This window comes from Podarcis melisellensis (assembly GCF_964234715.1).
Source record: "Podarcis melisellensis genome assembly, chromosome: 3".
NCBI classification, from domain to species: Eukaryota; Metazoa; Chordata; class Lepidosauria; order Squamata; family Lacertidae; genus Podarcis; species Podarcis melisellensis.
This window is the reverse complement of record NC_138530.1, coordinates 113,075,100-113,094,921: the sequence shown is the minus strand read 5'-3', so window position 1 is coordinate 113,094,921 and position 19,822 is coordinate 113,075,100. Positions and strand designations below refer to the sequence as shown.

At 45.0% G+C, this 19,822-nt stretch overlaps 1 long non-coding RNA gene across 1 annotated transcript in view; it reads left to right on the top strand.

The window, feature by feature from the left end:
- Window positions 1-306: 306 nt before the first annotated feature.
- LOC309367356 overlaps window positions 307-19,822 on the top strand; it is a 124,851-nt gene continuing 105,335 nt past the window's right edge. The window contains exon 1 of the long non-coding RNA XR_014167079.1: window positions 307-549. This is a non-coding gene — a long non-coding RNA (uncharacterized lncRNA). The remainder of the gene's footprint in view (window positions 550-19,822) is intronic.

Sequence of the window (19,822 nt, the reverse complement as noted above, 5' to 3'; positions counted from 1 at the left end):
TGGTCAGAGCCAGCACTCAGTGGTGTAGCCTGGGGGTGCAGGGGGGGCTGGCCACACCGGGCGCAACATCTGGGGGTTAGGGTTAGGGGCGCAAATCCACGGGTTAGGGGGCACAAATTACTTGCCTTGCCCCGGGTGCTGACAACCCACGTTACGCCACTGCCAGCACTGATCAGGGGCAATATGAGGGGCAAGCTGCTTTGGTGATGTTGAAAGTGAAAACTAATTCCCTAGTGACCTGAGAATGTTCGTTTTAGAGGGGAAATGTCTATTTCATTCCCAGAGGAGCTACCATATTTTTCGCTCTATAAGACGCACCAGACCACAAGGCGCACCTAGTTTTTGGAGGAGGAAAACAAGAAAACAAATATTCTGAATCTCAGAAGCCAGAACAGCAAGAGGGATCGCTGCGCAGTGAAAGCAGCAATCCCTCTTGCTGTTCTGGCTTCTGGGATAGCTGCGCAGCCTGCATTCGCTCCATAAGACGCACACACATTTCCCCTTACTTTTTAGGAGGGAAAAAGTGAGTCTTATAGAGCAAAAAATACGGTATATGCTAGCATGGTTAAATATCAGTCAAGGGAGCTATAAGAGTCAAAAAGTCTCATCTGTTGCATTTCTCCTAACAATGCAAATAATGAAGGTTCAAGAATGTCATTCAGGGCCTTCTTTTAGCAAACAGTTCTTTTTGGTGGTGGCCCCTTTTTGGAATTCCTTCCTTCTTTAGCGAGCTCTGCTTTGTTGCACGTTCAGAAAAGCTGTGAGGGCATGGCTGGGATCAAGGTGTCACACCGCTGTTGTAAGGGCAATTGTCCTGTACCATTTCCAATTGTGAGAAATGCTTTTTCAGTAGGAATGGTATACCTTTATAGACAAAATGAAAATGCCTGCTTTGTGCCTTCAGACCAACTCTCCCAAGTCTGCTGACTCTCCCAAGACACCTACACAAGAGAGCTTAGTAAATGTGTCCGATCATAAATTCACAACAGCATTCCTGTTCAGATTAAGTGGTGATAAACTATTGTAGTTGATGTAATTCTGGCACAGAACAATGGTGGATTTCTTTTCTAGAAAGGAATGGGCATTTGTGCTATTCTAGGCATTAGTTCTGATATCTTAAAGAGCCGTCTCAAAATGTTGTTCCTTACACTTAGAAGCTTAAAGATGAGGCAACTAAAACTATTGTAATCTAGCACTGGCTGCTTGGAATATATAAGAAACTCCACTTGTCACAGAACTTAATTTCTAGGCGAAAATCAACATGCTGATGTTAACACTCTTCATTTTATTATTAGTAATAGTAGTAGTAACACATTTATACCCCACCATTCCTTAAGGATCTGAATATGGCTGCTTATCTACTTGCCTGCTTTAATATTAAGATGTGGGACTTAAGCAGAGAAGAAAGATGAATTATAATTGTATGGACTATCCTTTTGATCCATCCTTGCTTTTGATATTAATATAAAATAAAATATATAAAAAGGTTGCTATAAGAGGAATGTCGCCTGTTTTTAATTGTCAATAATAATAACCTTATTATTATTATTTATACCCCGCCCATCTGGCTGGGTTTCCCCAATGCTCTTTATTTTTTGAGTTAGAAGGTTTGCAATAGTGGTTCTCGTTTACCTAGGAATTTGGAAACTAGGAACACAGCTGGCTCCCCACCTTCTGGAGAAAAGCAATCTCTCGGGTAGGAAATTTCAGCTTCTGACACAACTTGAATATGCAGTGCTTTGTGCCAGCTCACATCTTGAGACATGGCTCAAGACCTTGTTGAAGAGATGGTGCAATTGCAATAATAATAATAATAATAATAATAATAATAATAATAATAATTTATTATTTATATCCCGCCCATCTGGCTGGGTTTCCCCAGCCACTCTGGGCGGCTTCCAACACAATATTAAAATACAGTTGTCTGTTAAACATTAAAAACTTCCCTAAACAGGGCTGCCTTTAGATGTCTTCTAAAAGTCTGGTAGTTGTTTTTCTCTTTGACATCTGGTGGGAGGGTGTTCCACAGGGTGGGTGCCACTACAGAGAAGGCCCTCTGCCTGGTTCCCTGTAACTTGGCTTCTTGCAGTGAGGGAACCAGCAGAAGACCTTTGGAGCTGGATCTCAGTGTCCGGGCAGAATGATGGGGGAGGAGACGCTCCTTCAGGTATACTGTACTGAGACCATTTAGGGCTTTAAAGGTCAGCACCAACACTTTGAATTGTGCTCGGAAATGTACTGGGAGCCAATGTACGTCATTCAGGACCAGTGTTATGTGGTCTCCGCGACCACTTCCAGTCACCAGTCTAGCTGCCGCATTCTGGATTGGTTGTAGTTTCCGGGTCACCTTCAAAGGTAGCCCCACGTAGAGCATGTCACAGTAGTCCAAGCGGGAGATAACTAGAGCATGCACCACTCTGGCAAGACAGTCCACGGGAAGATAGGGTCTCAGCCTACGTACCAGATGGAGCTGGTAGACAGCTGCCCTGGACTCAGAATTGACCTGTGCCTCCATGGACAGCTGTGAGTCCAAAATGACTCCCAGGCTGCCTACCTGGTCCTTCAGGGGCACAGTTACACTATTCAGGACCAGGGAGTCCTCCACACCCACCCGCCTCCTGTCCCCCCAAAACAGTACTTCTGTCTTGTCAGGATTCAACCTCAATCTGTTAGCCGCCATCCATCGTCCAACTGTCTCTAGACACTCACACAGTGGTCTTCCATTTGCAGGAGGGCTTCTCTGGATGTAATCCATGCTATTTTACTATTCACCTTGTCATTTTAAACTCTGAACTGGGTGTGTCTTTCAGAATCCAAAAGGTCTTGCAGTGACCTGGGACTTTGCATCAGCAGAGACCTCAAGCGTTTGATGTTTAATTCCTGCATGACAAGACAAAGGGGAGCACTTTCCCTCCCCTTCACCTCCACTCCCAACATCTGCACCTGCTGGGGGGGGGGAGAAGGGGCTTTAGCAATGGAAAGCCTTTTACCTCTGGTTGGGTGGGTGTCAAATTGGTGGGGGCAGGCAGAGAGGGGGATCAGGTCAGATTATGTAAACGATTCTGCCTTGGAAAGGGGCTTTTGACAGGTCTCACATCTTGTCGACTGACAATTGCGACTACTCGGATTTCAAACCTCATGCTTGGTTGCTTTCTTCTGAAACCCTCTCGGTAATGCTAGCCTTTTGAGGTTATGATATCTCTGGATGTGATTCAATAAAAGAAACTCACTTTCTGTGGAAGCCCTGGCACCCAGCCAGGAGGCCTCAACGAATGCGGAATGACTCCCAAAGAAAATAAGTGTGTGGCGGTTTTTGCTGCTTCTTTCATTTCCCACTTCTAACCTTGTGCCCAGGTGGCTGGGATTGTCTTTCCTCCTTTATTTCCTGTGTCGATAGTCTTCGAATCTTGCAGCCTTTAAAAAAAATAAAAAATTGAAACTGTGGGCTTAAAGAGTAGCCGCAACGAAAAGAGTGTGAAGCCAAGCAGCAAACGTCTCTCTCCATCTCTCTGGCTGACCTTTGCCATGCAGGGAAGTAATAGAATTGAACCGTTGCTCTAGGTGAGCTTAAACATTATTATAGTCACTAGCTTTCTATTACGTGTTAAAAGGAATTGCTTTATTGTCATTTAAAAAGGGGGAAAAAGCTAAAGAAAAGAAAGACTCGCAAAACCCACCTCAATGCCAAAGGCTAAGATTTTTATTTTATTTTTTCTGTTTCTTTTTTCCTTTGACTGTCATTCACTTTGCCAAGGTTTTATTTTCCTTTTAAAATTTCTTGCTTTGGCAGAGGCTGTAATTGTCTTATTCCTGGCTTTTGATCATCCAAGCAGATTAATATGAGGGCGTAAAATGTTACGGGGAAATGTTGCTGAGTGGGGGAGGAAGGGAGAGAGAAGAGAGTTGCTTGGTTTTCCTTCATCACATTTTGTGAGAGGCATCTTCTTCTTCTTCTTTATCTTAATCCACCTCCATTTGCACAAATTGTTTCATTTTGGCTGCCACTCAGCTGCAAGGTTTAGAAAACAGGATGATAAAAGGCAGAGGCACACCTTGGAGGTGAAATTCAGATATCTGTGGTACAGGAAATGTACAAGGTGTTCCTCGCCTGTTTGATCGGCATTCAGCTGCAATTTTGTTTTTGCCACCTGGAAAACATTCTCCCTGCTGATAAATTTATTTGCAATCTTCCCTCCCTGCTACTATGGAAAAAGAATATGACTGTAGGCAAAGCAAAGAATTGTGAAACAGAATTGGGGGTCAAATGCACCCTGAGAAACTGATTCTTTGTGTGACCCCCAGCCCCATCGCATGATGTCATAATTACCCACAATCCTATCCCACCTGAGACCTGATGTCACCTGCTTTTGGGGGGAGGGGTTGAATTTCCAAGGCCATCTTGCCCGATAATAAATGTTGGAAATGTAAAGAGACTGAAGGAACATTCTTTCACCTTTGGTGGACATGCCCAAGGATTAAGACTTTCTGGGAGATGATCTATAATGGAATGAAAAAGGTATTTAAATATACCTTCCTGAAGAAACCAGAGGCCTTTCTCCTGGGCATGGTCGGCCAATTGGTGCCAAAGAAGGACAGAACTTTCTTTATGTATGCTACAACAGCAGCAAGAATACTTATTGCAAAGCACTGGAAGACACAAGATCTACCCACCCGGGAAGAATGGCAGATGAAGGTGATGGACTACATGGAACTGGCGGAAATGACTGGCAGAATCTGAGACCAGGGAGAAGAGTCAGTGGAGGAAGATTGGAAGAAATTTAAAGACTATTTACAGAAACATTGCAAAATTAATGAATGTTAGAATGACGTTGGAATGAATTTATGTGATTTTAGCAGAAATGTTACAAAGATTTAATTGGTGAAAGGAGGGAAAGTAAAGTTATATTAATATCAAGATAAATTACAGGGCAAAAATTTGAAAAGAGGGAAAGGATTTGCTGAAATGGATAATTGACCTAGACTACAAAAAAGGGAGGTGTGAGGAGGTCAGGGAAATAAGCCAATGAAAGATAAGTAATGGGAAGATTTGTTGTATTTTCCCTTGTTTTTGCTTAATGGATTTTAATTCTCTGCTCTTTCTTTTTTATTTTTATTTTTTATTTTTTTGTATTTTATCTTTTTCTTTGTTTTTTGCTTTTGCCTTTTGTACCTCTAAAAAATTTAATAAATATCTTATTAAAAAAAAAAAGAATTTCCAAGACCATCAGTGTGTACAAAGGGGGACTTCCAGAGAGTTCTCTATGCTGGCAGGCAAGCAGACTACGTGATTCAAAATGTGTTTCTACCTGTGAGCACATTGTCGGAGGATGAGGTACTGCACAATTTCATGCACCTGTTTATATGAAATTTCCCCCCCCCCTTTCCCATAGAAGAAAAGTTCCCCATAGAGCTATGCTTTGACTAGCCACCATCCTCACAGTATACGAGTAGAAGGCTCTCTATTTCTCTCTCTCTCTCTCCCTGTTCATCCCCTTTTTTAATTTATGGAAAGGCATATACTATTCTGTTCCATTTTGAACTGCTTTACGCTGGTACCTCGGGTTACAGGCGCTTCAGGTTACAGACTCCGCTAACCCAGAAATAGTACCTCAGGTTAAGAACTTTGCTTCAGGATGAGAACAGAAATCGCGCAGCGGCGGGAGGCCCCATTAGCTAAAGTGGTACCTCAGGTTAAGAACAGTTTCAGGTTAAGAATGGACCTCCGGAATGAATTAAGTTCTTAACCCGAGATACCACAGTACTTGTTTTACAGTGGTAACAGCTGCATGTCTTTTTATAGTGATATACCCTCTTGCTGTAACCTGCCCTGGGATCTTAGGGAGAAGGGCAGGTAAGAAATAAGTAAGATTTCGAGGGAAGACGAAAGATTGGCTTTAATTTATTTCAGTGATGTTTATACAACCTGAGTTGTACTATGCGGCGGAAATTGCTTTGCAGACGGGGGAGGGGGGAATAAATACCCTTAATAAATGAAAGTTCTGGTAAATAGTTTTGTTTTTTTTAATGATATTTATTAGAGTTTCAAAAAGAGTTACAAAGGTAAGAAAAAGAAATAAAAATAGAAAAAAGAAACAAAAGATACAAAATACAGAAAAAATAAAAACCATTAAAAATAAATCCATCTTTCCCTGTCTTGCCTTTCATTCACTTCTTTCCCTGACCTCCTCACACCTCCCTTTTTTGTATTCCAGTTCAAATGGTTACTTCAGCAAATCCTTTCCCTCTTTGTTTTTATCTTAATTCTTTATCTTAATATATTATAGCTTTACATTTTCACCTGTTAACAATCCATTTTTACACACTCCTTTTTAACATTACTGCTAAAACCACTTAATTTCATTCCGTCATCATTTTAACATTCATTAATTTTGCAATGTTTCTGTAAATAATCTTTAAATTTCTTCCAATCTTCTTCCACTGACTCTTCTCCCTGGTCTCGGATTCTGCCAGTCATTTCTGCCAGTCCCATATAGTCTGTCACCTTCATCTGCCATTCTTCCCGGGTGGGTAGATCTTGTGTCTTCCAATACTTTGCAATGAGTATTCTTGCTGCTGTTGTAGCATACATAAAGAAAGTTCTATCCTTCTTTAACACCAATTGGCCGACCATGCCTAGGAGAAAGGCCTCTGGTTTCTTCAGAAATACCTTTTTCATTTCATTATAAATCATCTCCCAGAAAGCCTTAATCCTTGGGCACGTCCACCAAAGGTGAAAGAATGTACCTTCATTTCCTTTACATTTCCAACATTTATTGTCGGGCAAATGATAGATTTTTGCAAGCTTGACTGGTGTCATGTACCACCTGTATATCATTTTCATAATATTCTCTCTTAAGGCATTACATGCCGTAAATTTCATACCTGTGGTCCACAACTGTTCCCAGTCAGCAAACATAATGTTATGTCCAACATCTTGTGCCCATTTTATCATAGCAGATTTTACCATTTTGTCCTGAGTATTCCATTTCAACAGCAAGTTATACATTCTTGATAGTATCTTAGTTTTGGGCTCTAACAGTTCTGTTTCCAATTTTGATTTTTCCACCTGGAAGCCAATTTTGATTCACAGATGTTACAGTGAGGCTGGCTTTACAGGCAAGAGAGGCCGAGCCACTGATGGCACGAAAGAGTGGCCAGTCTGTTACCTGGCAACGGGCAACAACTAGGGAAGACTTGCCTCCATCATGGCCCGAGGGGGTTCCAGTTTCAGCGCCATTCCTGTGCCTCAGAGGAGCTCTGGTGGGAACTGTTGCCTAGTAACCAGTGGGCAGGGAATGCCACCTAAATAATCCTGAATAATCCTGGCACCAAAGGATCACCATGCCATTTCCTGACACCAGATATGAGTGCTGCTTTTACTGTGAGACTTGTTATTAAGCTGCTTGGAGCTCCAAAGTGGAATAAAAGTATACTAAATAAATATATAAGCCAAGGCAGCCAAATTCTAAGGGCACTGGGGAAATGCAATAATTGAATCCTAGGGCCCATGGGCAACAATTGTTCATTTGAGCTCTGTGCCTGCAAAATCACAGGCCTCCTATGACGTCTTGTTGGTGCAGCTTGGCTTTGCAATCTGTTGACAAAAACAGGCAGAGACCACACTTGTAACTTACATTTGCGATTGCCACTGTTGACCTAGAATTGTTTGGAGAGTTGTTTTTGGGTTTGTGCAGATATACCTAATGTGGACTTGAATGGGGCAGTTGCATGTTGGGCATTGGAGAAAGGGTGACAAGTTGTTAGAAGAGATAAATGTCTTGCATGGAAAGAGCAGGATGATGCATAAACTGTGCATTTTGAAATTCCCATTTGCAACGTGAGGCAAGACTAATACATTTGGTCTAGTTGTCTATCAGTGGCTTCTTGACCAGCCTCCATATGACACGTTCAGGTTGGAATTTAATTCCTGCCCTGGTGAAACGAGTGCTCTCCTTCTTTTTCCATATGCTGTATGTTCCCTGGGGTCTGTTTATTTCTCATCCGTGGCAGATTCTTTCTCACTGGTAGAGTAGTGCTCTGTTTGCAGTTGTGTCATCAGAGGATTTACAGACCCTCCTGAAAGTGCACACAATCTGTTTTCCTGAGTCCTTGTTCCTGCTCACTCTTTGCAAGTGGGGCACATAACCAACACTTCCCTCCCCCAACCCAACCAGCCCTTATTTGTTTAGGAGGCTGGAGGGACACAAGAGGTGCAAAGAGATTTCTGCTTTAGGGAGGTTGGGCTGGCACACATCCAAATGATTAACTTGCTTTTCCTCGTTCTTGTGACTCCGTTACTTGCACAGGTGAGCAGTAACTTTCAGCAATGTTGAGCGGTAAGCAAAAGGTCTCTGAAACTGCAGCAAAGCTGGTAAGCAGCTGCCTGAGAAACAATAAGAGTCAGAATGTGCCTGTACCTCCAGTGTGGCATAATGGTCAGAGTGTTGGACTGTGACCTGGGAGACCAGGGTTCGAATCCCCACTCAGGTGTGAGGCTCACTGGGCATCCTTGGGCCAGTCACCATCTCTTAGCCTAACCTACCTCACAAGTTTGTTGTGAGGATGAAATGAAATTCGGAGGAGGAGAATTATGTACGCCTCCTTGAGATCCCTGGAAGATAAAGGTTTTCTATACATGGAATACATAAATAAAATAACTCAGAGCATAGTCCAGGAAGTTATGGCTCGCAAACAAACACATTTACAAAGCTGAGATGTAAATTAGTAATGGCTCAGGACTAACATGAGTTAGACCAAGCTGCAGGAGGCAGTGGAAGACAGGAGTGCCTGGTGTGCTCTGGTCCATGGGGTCACCAAGAGTCGGACACGACTAAACGGCAACAACAAAACGGCTCAGGAAAGGCTGCATGGTTCAGCTATATCAGCTATCAAACTCCACAGACCACTAGGGTGAAAAATAGGCATCAACTATGACTTCAAGACAAGGTACCATTTGCAGCCCAGTATATGGGAAACAACTTTCAGGTGAGATATCATGCTCACAGTTGGCCAACGGAGATTTGTAGCTGAGAAAAACCGGAAATAGTGTCTTAGTTTGAGAACTTTACCTCAGTCTAAGAACAGAATCTGAATGGTGGAAGGGCACTGGCGGCGGGAGGCCTCATTAGGGAAAGCGCGCCTCAATTTAAAAATGGTTTTGGTTTAAGAATAGACTTCCAGAACTTCAGTACTTCATGGTTGACTTTCTTCGGTAATGTTTTACACCGAATTGTTGTTTTCATGTGTTGTAAACTGCTTTGAGAATTATTTTTCTTAAAAGTATAAAGCAGTATAGAAATGAAATTAACACTAATAATATATCAGGATCTGCTGGCACTATGGATCCTGCTGCCTGAGGCGGTCCCCTCACCTTGCCTCATGGGTGGGCCAGGACTGTGCTAGACCTTCTGTCCCAGACATCATATTAACAAAGTTAACTGGGCATGCTGCAAGGCTGAACCAAGGCATTTTGCTGCCTGAGGCAAAAGACAACATTCCCCTCCCCTGCCACCCTATTTCATATACAGATGCCAACAGAGCTGACAATTGAATATTACTTTAATACTGGGAAGAATATAACTTTTTTGAAGCACGTTTGAAGGCAAGCAGGCTAGTGCAGGGATGTTGGACTGGCTATGGGATGTACACCTACCTCTGGAGAAGAATGGCCAGAGAAACATTCAAGGGGCTTCTGCAATTGCATCCAACATCTTCCACCTGGGGCATCTACTGGACTCTCCCTAATGGTAAGGTAAAGGTAAATGGACCCCTGACCATTAGGTCTAGTCGTGGCCAACTCTGGGGTTGCGGCGCTCATCTCGCTTTATTGGCCAAGGGAGCCAGCGTATAGCTTCCGGGTCATGTGGCCAGCATAACTAAGCCGCTTCTGGTGAACCAGAGCAGGGCACGGAAACGCTGTTTACCTTCCTGCTGGAGTGTTACCTATTTATCTACTTGCACTTTGACGTGCTTTTGAACTGCTAGGTTGGCAGGAGCAGGGACCGAGCAACGGAAGCTCACCCCGTCGCGGGGATTCGAACCGCCGACCTTCTGATCGGCAAGCCCAAGGCTCAGTGGTTTAGACCACAGCGCCACCCGCGTCCCATCCCTAATGGTAGGGAGTGTTTATTATCAAATATGTGTTTCTTATTATTTATTTATGTAATTTAAAATCCACTCTTTATTAAAATCCATCCCAGAGTGGAGTACAGCTTAATAAACCAAAACACATTGAGAACTCGAACCGCCACAGAAAATCTAGCAAACTGTGAATAAAAACTAGTACAGTGGTACCTCGGGTTACATACGCTTCAGGTTACAGACTCGGCTAACCCAGAAATAGTACCTCAGGTTAAGAACTTTGCTTCAGGATGAGAACAGAAATCGCACGGCGGCAGCGCAGCAGCAGTGGGAGGCCCCATTAGATAAAGTGGTGCTTCAGGTTAAGAACAGTTTCAGGTTAAGAACGGACCTCTGGAATGAATTAAGTATGTAACCAGAGGTACCGCTGTAGTATGGAACTGGCTCTTTAAAAGCAAAGATCAGTGTGCCATGTCTGGAAAACCACTTTGCATGTGACTGCAGATACTGTGGGCACAATATCCTTCCTTTCGGCTCATGGATAGCCAGTGTGACCTCCATCGGCTTCAGGAATGCAAAACCCAGGACTGTTTCCAAACAACAGTTGCCTCCTGTCATTACGCCTGCCACTCTTCCAGAGCCCTACCCAAAAATGAGCTTTTAAAAAGCTTATAATTATACATGTTCGGGTGCATAATGAAAATTAAGCAGGCCAGGCATAAAAATCTAATGGCCCAGCCTACATAATGAAGATGATGATAATGAGAACACACAATGACAGCCATTAATAAATTTAATTGCCCAAGGCAAAAGTGTGAATGAAACGTTCCAAGCCTTTCTCTCGTTGCAGACAAGAGGCATCTTAGGCCAGGCTTCCTTAGCCTCGGCCCTCCAGATGTTTTGAGACTACAATTCCCATCATCCCTGACCACTGGTCCTGCTAGCTAGGGATCATGGGAGTTGTAGGCCAAAAACATCTGGAGGGCCGAGGTTGAGGAAGCCTGTCGTAGAGCGTGGTCTAATCTTTCTGCAGCTGTGTAGAACGGGACCACGTGGGGTTGAATGAATACAACTTAAAAACAAGATTAAAATACAACATTAAAGCATTAAAAAGCAGCCTCATCAACAGGAGGAGAAAGGAAAAAGAAAGAGGGGGAAGGAATCAAATTGACTCCAGGCTAAAGGCCAGGCGGAACAACTCTGTCTTACAGGACCTGCAGAAAGAAATCAGATCCTGCAGGGCTCTGGTCTCATGAGGCAGAGCGTTCCACCAGGCTGGAGCCAATGTTAAAAAGGCCCTGACTCTGGTTGAGGCTAATCTAACTTCCTTAGGGCCCGGGACCTCTAGGGTGTTGCTACTTATGGACCTTGAGGCTCTCTGTGGGGCATACCAGGAGAGGCAGTCCTGTAGGTACAAGGGTCCTAGGCCGTGAAGGGCTTTAAAGGCCAAAACCAGCACCTTAAATCTGACCCTGTGCTCCACCAGGAGCCAGTACAGCTCGAAAATCACTGGGTGAATGTGCTCCCATGGCAGACACCCCCTGAGGAGCCTCACTGCAGTATTCTGCACCCATTGGAGTTTCTGGGACAGCTTCAAGGGCAGCCCCACGTAGAGCGAATTACAGTAGTCAAGCCTGGAGGTGCCCATCGCATGGATCACTGTGGATAGAAGACTATCCTACGTGTGGTCCGAGGTGGAATCATCAGCTTTACAAAACGACAAAGAAAGAAAATAAAAGTGCCACTCACCAATAACTTTTCAATTCCCTCAACTATTTCAAAATAGCTATCTGTATGCTTAAGGAAGAAGTATAAGCATCCCTGGACACACTTTTTTTCCCCTTTACCTCTTCCCTGGGTCTGAACAGCAATGTATATGCATTGCATTGTATAGTTGATTTTGATTCATGTACCCAAGAGGACGGCACAGGATTCCATTCAGCCATGACAGACTGCATGTTTTTCCCCCATATCCATGAAGCTGTTTTCACTGAGCCTCATTCTAACACTCTGAGAACCCCTGGCTCAAGGAGGTACCCTGAGGTCCCAAAGAAAGTCACAGATTTAGTTCGTGTCTGACTTTCTGTCTTTAAGAATGATTGCCTCCACATCCCACTCCCACTTACACCTCAATTAGGGTTTCACTTTGCACAACTCCCTTTGAGTTTGTCATTAGGTAAAAAATAAAATAAAAACCGCAGGAAGTCTGCAAACGACTGGCACCTAACAAGTACAATTAAAGATAAAAAAAAAAAAAAATATGTTCTCTTGTAATGCAAGGATATGTGGGGAGGGTTGTTTACTTTTCAGCCCTGCCGCTGGGGTCATTCACTTCTGCTAAACATGACTTCATGACCCGTTTGATTTCATATTCCCACACTCCAGGTTTCCTCTCTCCCTTTTTAAATAGTAAGGTTCTTTGTAGTCGTGCTTTGATTCTGAGTTCAGTGTGCAAGCCTTTGTGGTGCTCTCCAGGCAGCTGAGACAAATGAAAGCGGTTAGAAAACCCCACACTGGCAGTTCCCTAGTAGGTGTGCTGAAGCAACACAGCACTGCCATACCTTCAAAAAGGGCATTTATGGTACACGTTTGAACTGCTGCTATACCTGGCGTTACACCTGCTGCTTAATTGTCATGCTTTCCCCAAGAGAAACCAGGCTTTGATGGGTGTGCTGATCATTCTTCCTTTGAGTTAAACGACGTGTTGTGTCATTTAGATGTATGAAAATTAATGCACCTCTTTTCTGTGGGTGGAAAAGCAGCCGCACGGCCCTGATCCAGAATCTGCTCCTCCAAGACAGGATCAGGGTCCCCCACATCTCTTACTGAAAACCTGTAGAAAAAAATTAAAAAGAGAGAAGAATGCAAGGAAAACAACAATTAAAACCCCACTGTTTGCTATGTCCCAAGGTGAAAGACTTCTGGGAAAAGATTTATAATGAATTGGAAAAAATGTTGAAATATACATTTACAGTGGTACCTCGGTTTACATACGCTTCAGGTTACAGACGCTTCAGGTTACAGACTCCGCTAACCCAGAAATAGTGCCTCAGGTTAAGAACTTTGCTTCAGGATGAGAACAGAAATCGTGCTGCAGCGGCAGGAGGCCCCATTAGCTAAAGTGGTGCTTCAGGTTAAGAACAGTTTCAGGTTAAGAACGGACCTCTGGAATGAATTAAGTACTTAACCCGAGGTACCACTGTATTCAGAAACTAGAAGCCTTTCTACTTGGAATAATAGGTTTGGAATCGCCCAAGAAAGATGTCAGATTGTTTTTGTCTGCCACAACTTCAGTTAGAATCTTGCTGGCCAAAAATTGGAAATTACAAGAAGTACCAACAGTGGAGGAATGGCAGATGAAGATGATGGACTTTTTGGAGCTAGCCGACCTAACCGGAAGAGTCCGCTACCAGAAGGAGGAGGAGTACCAAGAGGAATGAAAGAAATTTAAATATTACTTAGTTAAATGATAACTCAAATAGAACTACTTGTGAGTAACAGATTGGCCTAGGATTTAAATATTTGATATTGTAGAATATTATAGATTGAAGTAAAAATTAATAGAAAGAAAGATGTTAATTGAGCAAGTACCGTCTTTTTCGCTCTCTAGAACACACTTTTTCCCCTCCAAAAATTAAGGGGGAATGTGTGTGTGTCCTATGGAGCGAATGCAGGCTCCTTGGCTTCAGCGATAGCAACGCAAAGCCTCTAAAGCACAGAGAAAGTGCTCCCTCCGCGCTCTGGAGGCTACGTGTTGCTTTTGCTGAAGCCTGGAGAGCAAGCGCACCGACCTCTCTCGCTTCTCCAGGCTTCAGGGATAGCCGCCTGAAGCCTTTGGAGCGCAGCGGGAACTCGCGCTGCGCTCCAGAGGCTTCAGGTTCCTTTTGCTGAAGCCGGGAGAGCAAGACTCTCCCAGCTTCATCAGAGAGGGAGAGCTGTGCAGTGCCCCTTCAGCCAAGCGGGAGGAGAAATGGAAGGGGCTCTGTTTCTCCTGCCGCTTCGCTGAAGGGGCGCTGAGCAGAGAGGGGGAGTTAATTTTTTTCCTTGTTCTCCCCCTCTAAAACAAGGTGCGTCCTATGGTCGGGTGCGTCCTATAGAGTGAAAAATACGGTAAATTTTATGTGAAAATAGTGTTGGAAAACTCAGCTAGGGGGATTCGAGGAAGTCACCCAACAATGATAACAAAAGTGGGATTATAACAGTTAGGATAAATGTTTGTTTGGTTGGTTGGTTTCTGATATTGTTATGGTGGTTTTTTTGTTGTTGTTGCTATGTTTGTTATAAATTTGGAAAGCTAATAAAAAAAATTGGGGGGAGAAACAAAGCCCCACTGTTTGTGGGGAACAGAACGTAACTGATAATGACGGGGACAGTGGCTGCTCACCTGGTCACAGGGTGAGTGGCTGTTGCGGCCTGTTGCACGGGGCCCCTTCCCCTTGGGAGCAACACTGGGGCTAGGTGGCCAGCCGTTGGGAATTCCCTGGCCAGCCATGGGAGATGGGTGGACTTTCCTGCCATAGGCTATTTGAATCCTGGCCAATTCGGCCGGGTCAGGTGGGTAGGGTTTGGGAGCCAATAAAGGTCAGCTTCTGTCGAAAGCCTGTAGTGGATGGGCCATAGAGCTTCCTTCAGCAGCTTGGAAGGGTTATGCGTGTAGGAACTGCAGCTTTCGGAGAACCCATTAGTTCGGGCTTGACCCTGTCATATGTCAACTCTCCAACACAGGGCTGTGAGGGATATATAAAAAGGTAAAGGGACCCCTGACCATTAGGTCCAGTCGTGGCCGACTCTGGAGTTGCGGCGCTCATCTCGCTTTATTGGCCGAGGGAGCTGGCGTACAGCTTCCGGGTCATGTGGCCAGCATGACTAAGCCACTTCTGGAGAAGCAGAGCAGCGCGCGGAAACACGCCGTTTACCTTCCGGCCAGAGCGGTACCTATTTATCTACTTGCACTTTTACGTGCTTTCGAACTGCTAGGTTGGCAGGAGCTGGGACCGAGCAACGGGAGCTCACCCCGTCGTGGGGATTCGAACCACAGACCTTCTGATCAGCAAGTCCTAGGCTCTGTGGTTTAACCCACAGCGCCACCCGTGTCCCGAGGGATATATACCCAAACCCTAAGCCAGGGGTTGGGAACCTAAGGCCCATGGGCCAGAAGCGGAAGCTGTTTAACCAGCCCATGAGCTGGCCCTGAACCGAGCCGCCCACTCGGTGAGTCCGTGTGTGCTGGGCTAAACCAGTGCAGAGTGATTGGAAAAGCTTGCAAGCATCAGATAGGCTTAGGATTTAAATATGTAATGTTAGAGATTAATATGTTTAAAGTTAAATTAGAAAGAAAGAAAAATGTTAAGCGAATAAGTTAATTTTATGAGAAAGTTGGTTTTTGGAAAACTGTTACAATTATATACACTGAAATTCAGCTAGGGGGATTCGAGGAAGTCACTTAACAATGTCACTAAGATTGGTTTAAATACAGTTGAGATGTTTGTTTATTTGTTTGTTTAAAAAAAATTGGAAAATCATGGCGACTCACTTCCGCGGCTCTGGAAATCACTTCTGCGCACGCCCAGACACTGGAAATCGCGCCTGCACAGCAGCGATTTATGGCACCACAGACATGCGCAGACTCAATTTCTGGCATCGTGCTGCACTGGTCCGACCCACGGAGGATCTCCACGGGAGTGATCCAGTCCATGCCTGGTTAACCTTGCCAACCCCTGCCCTAGACCAAATCCAACCTACATCTGGAATCAATAAAGTTCTGGCCAGTTTTGAAATCCCAGATCATTGCCTTGTCCAATTTGTTCCCTTCTTGGCTCAGGCCTTGCTCCCTGAGGGGGAGCATTTTCTATTCTTGTACTTTTCTGTTGTGAACCATCCTGGGATCTTTGGATGAAGGGTGATATACAAATTTAAATGATGATGATGATGATGATGATGATGATGATGATGACGACGACTGTGGCTTCACACATCAGATTATCTATCCTGGTGGCTGGCAGTGCAGAGTTCTTAGTCAACCGAAGGAGCCTAGACCTGAGAGAGGCGAGATTTTCAAATGTTGCCATACTGTGGGCGGCCTATTCTAAAGCAGCAGCAAAATTTGAAATATCTGTGAATCGTGTGATGTGTGTCATTGGCTAGGTACATTTGGAAGTGTCATTGCAATCTACAGCTCTGTTAGAAGGACAAGTTCAGTTCAGGGCTGGAGAGGGTCGTGATGGGCCTGGAATGTGGCTTTCGCATGAAAGGTGATCCCTCCGGTCCTTATTTGTTGTTGTTGTTCCCTTTCAAGAGATTCCAGCTTTTAAACATTCTTGGCCGGAAAACTCCTGGAGCTCAAATCACAACACCAGGCCATGGGAAGGGTTCCATGCACTGGTCAGCCTTAATAGTTGCAACCCAGAATGATAAATGAAAGGAAATTCCACTCTTGACTTGTTTGATTGGGCCAGAGTGCTGCAGAGTAGGTATTAAGTAACATCACATGTCGTATTCAGCCCTGAGGAAGAAAGGATCACAGAGGAACATAGGGGCCTCAATCAAAATTTTGAAGTGTCCTTCATCATTAGGGTTTTTGATGTCCCTCCCTGCCTCCCCTTCAGACTTGCCGCCCCCACAGCGACAATGAGCAATTGCCTGAAATCATGGAATTAGTAGAGGATGTGGATTTATTTCTCTTGCAATTCAGAGAAGAATTGAAAGTACGGGCTATCAGTTCATGAAACGAAGATGTGGACGGAATCCTAAATAAGAGTCTACGAATCCAAGCATAGGTTTCTTTGGCTGATGCCCAGCTACTTGCACAGGAAGATAAAAGGAAAGGTAAAATTATAATCCTGATGGTCCTAGACCTTTCTTGGTACATACTGTATTTTTTCGCTCCATAAGGCGGTCCGGACCATAGGGCGCACCTAGTTTTTAGAGGGGGGAATCAAGGAAAAAAACCTTATTTCCCCCGTGCAGCCTGTCCGCTTCTCCCAGAGCTGCTGGGGCTGCCAGGGGAACCCAGCCCCAAAGAGCAAAGATGGATCCCGCTCACTGTTTTGGCTTCTTCTTTAGCCGTGCACAACCTCTCCCTGCCGAAGGGCTTGCGCACGGCTATGGCACAAGCCAAGGCAGCGAGCGGGACCTATCCATATGGCTTGTGCCATAGCCATGCGCAACCCCTCTGGCAAGGAGAGGCTGCGTGGGGCTAAAGAAGCCATAGCCGCGTGCAGCCTCTCCCTGCCAGAGGGGCTGCGCGTGGCTATCCCTGAAGCCTTCCGAGCACAGCGCAAGTTCGCGCTCCTCAGGCTTCGGGTTCCTTTTGCTGAAGCCGGGAGAGCAAGACTCTCCTGGCTTCAGCGAAAGGAACCTGAAGCCTCCAGAACGCAGCGGGAACTTGCGCTGCACTCCGAAGGCTTCAGGCGGCTATCCCTGAAGCCTGGGGAGTGAGAGGGGTCGGTGCACACCGACACCTCTCGCTCTCCAGGCTTCAGCGAAAGCAATGCGAAGCCTCCAGAGCATGGAGGGAGCGCTCCCTCTGCGCTTCAGAGGCTTCGCATTGCTATCGCTGAAGCCAAGGAGCCTGCATTCGCTCCATAGGACGCACACACATTTCCCCTTAATTTTTGGAGGGGTAAATGTGCATCCTATAGGGCGAAAAATACGGTACATTCAGAAAAGGCCCCTCGTGGGTGAAGGAAGTGCCAGCCATTCCCTCCCCACTGCAAAAAACCAAAAGCAATTCAAAAGAAATACTCAAAAATCATGAAGGTCACCAACCGAGTGCTCACAGGCACCAAGAAAAGCCTTCATTGGCACCATTGCACCCGTGGGCACTGAGTTGGTGATTCCTGCCTTAAGAGTATTGGATTTGGCCCAGGAAGGCCTGGAATTAAATCCATGCTCAGCCACGCTTACCTTTTGCTCCACTCTTTCCAGAGCTCTTTTTGGGGTCTGGGCACTTTCGCCATGAAACCCCCCCCCCTTCAAAGCTGAAGCGCCAAATCTGCGGATCAGCAAAAAGAGTGCTCAGACCTGGGGCTCATCCCCACTTCCTCTTGTCCTGCTGGTTTCACCCGGAGAAAACTGCTCTTTAGCGCTCATTCGGCACAAATGGCAGTTCAGGTTTTCTCCAGATTGATGTTTACTCTGATTTAGCACTAAACAGCAGGGTTCCCTGGTAAAGGAGTGGGGCAAAATGCCTCAAAAGTGTGGGTAAAGCAGAAAAGCACTCTAAAACATACTCTCTAGGCAAAGAACAAGCAGAAACGTGGACGAGCTCAAAGATCTTTAAAGCATCGGCCTAACTGGAAAGCAGAGAAGAAAAGTAAGTGTGGATAAGCCCTTTGTGCATAATCTTAGGTGCATCAGTATGTAATGTCTACTTGGGTCCTATGGAAGTTTTCAGACAGCAATAAAGTCTGCAAACTTGAAGAGAAGAGCATGCTGGGATGTTCTGGGGTCCAGATGTGGACTGAATGGACAAAATTGAAAAGCCTCTACAGCAGAAAAGGTAAGGAACAAGAATACAATATACCCTTTGCTTTTCCCCCTTGCAACTGACCTTATGGGCAGGCAGCAATTGTCTGCAAATGGCTTCATCATCAGGCTTTCATGCAGCTTGGAAAACAGGCTTTTGATAAGAGGTTTTGGAAGGGGCTTGTCTTAAAATATTGAGAGCCAAGTTTCCGCTCCAGTGCTTTGCAGCCAGGTTCTGAATAGTAACAAAATGGGAATCGGTGAAAGGGGGGGAAGCTCCAGAAATCAGTTTTAATTAGCTATACAGTAAGACCCTTTGTCCAACAAATAGATTTGATAATATCACTGATAACCTTTGCAGCGTCTGCTATCACATTACACGATGCCATTCTCCTGATCGGAGGACATTTTCCCAACCCCAGCCCCACAATTGAGTTGCTTGCAGGGAAAGAATAATGTCACAAGACCCTTCCAGGGTGGGATTCTTCTGTTTGACTTCCTCCTCTGGCCTGGTGTTGCGCCAGCAAAGCTCATCCTTAGCAGAGACACAGTGCGATGTGCGACAGCCGTCTTCCCTGCTGCCAAGTCCATCTCATTGACTCTGTGTTTACCAGGCTTTGCGTATTCCAGCATTTCAGTCAAAAGCTTTCCTTCATGACCTCCAGAATGCTGGATTTGGTGAGGTAGACCAAGGCATACTATGCAGATGCTGTGCAGATGTTTTCAGTGGGAACTAGGGCTTATCCACACTTACCTTTTGGCCTGCTCTTTCCAGACAGAGCTCTATGCTGTAACACTCCATGTCCAAGTATTTCTATGTTATTTTTCCACCCTGAGCTTTCCCCACAAAAACCCACTCTTTAAAGCTGAATCGGAGCAAACATCTACTTGGGTTTGCCGTGGACTGACATTTGCACCAACTGAGCTTTAAAGAGCAGGTTTCCATGGAGAAAACCATGAAAGGGGGAGAGAAAAAATAAAAAGCTGCTTGGACACTGAGCTTTAAAGATTGGGCCATGCCTGGAAAAAGCAGAGGAAAGGTAAATGTTGACAAGCCCTCCGCCAAATACAACCCATCATTTACAAACCATCAAGGTAATATCTTGCTTTCTTATTCCGAACCTGTATTTCATTTTATGCCTTCTACATATGGTTCAGCACAAGCATTTAAATAAGCATTCAATTTTGTTTTGCTTGTAGAAAAATAAATGGCACTGCTCTGTTATGGGGGGACGCGGGGTAGAGAAGGATAGGCTCAGATTCACTCCCCGGACAG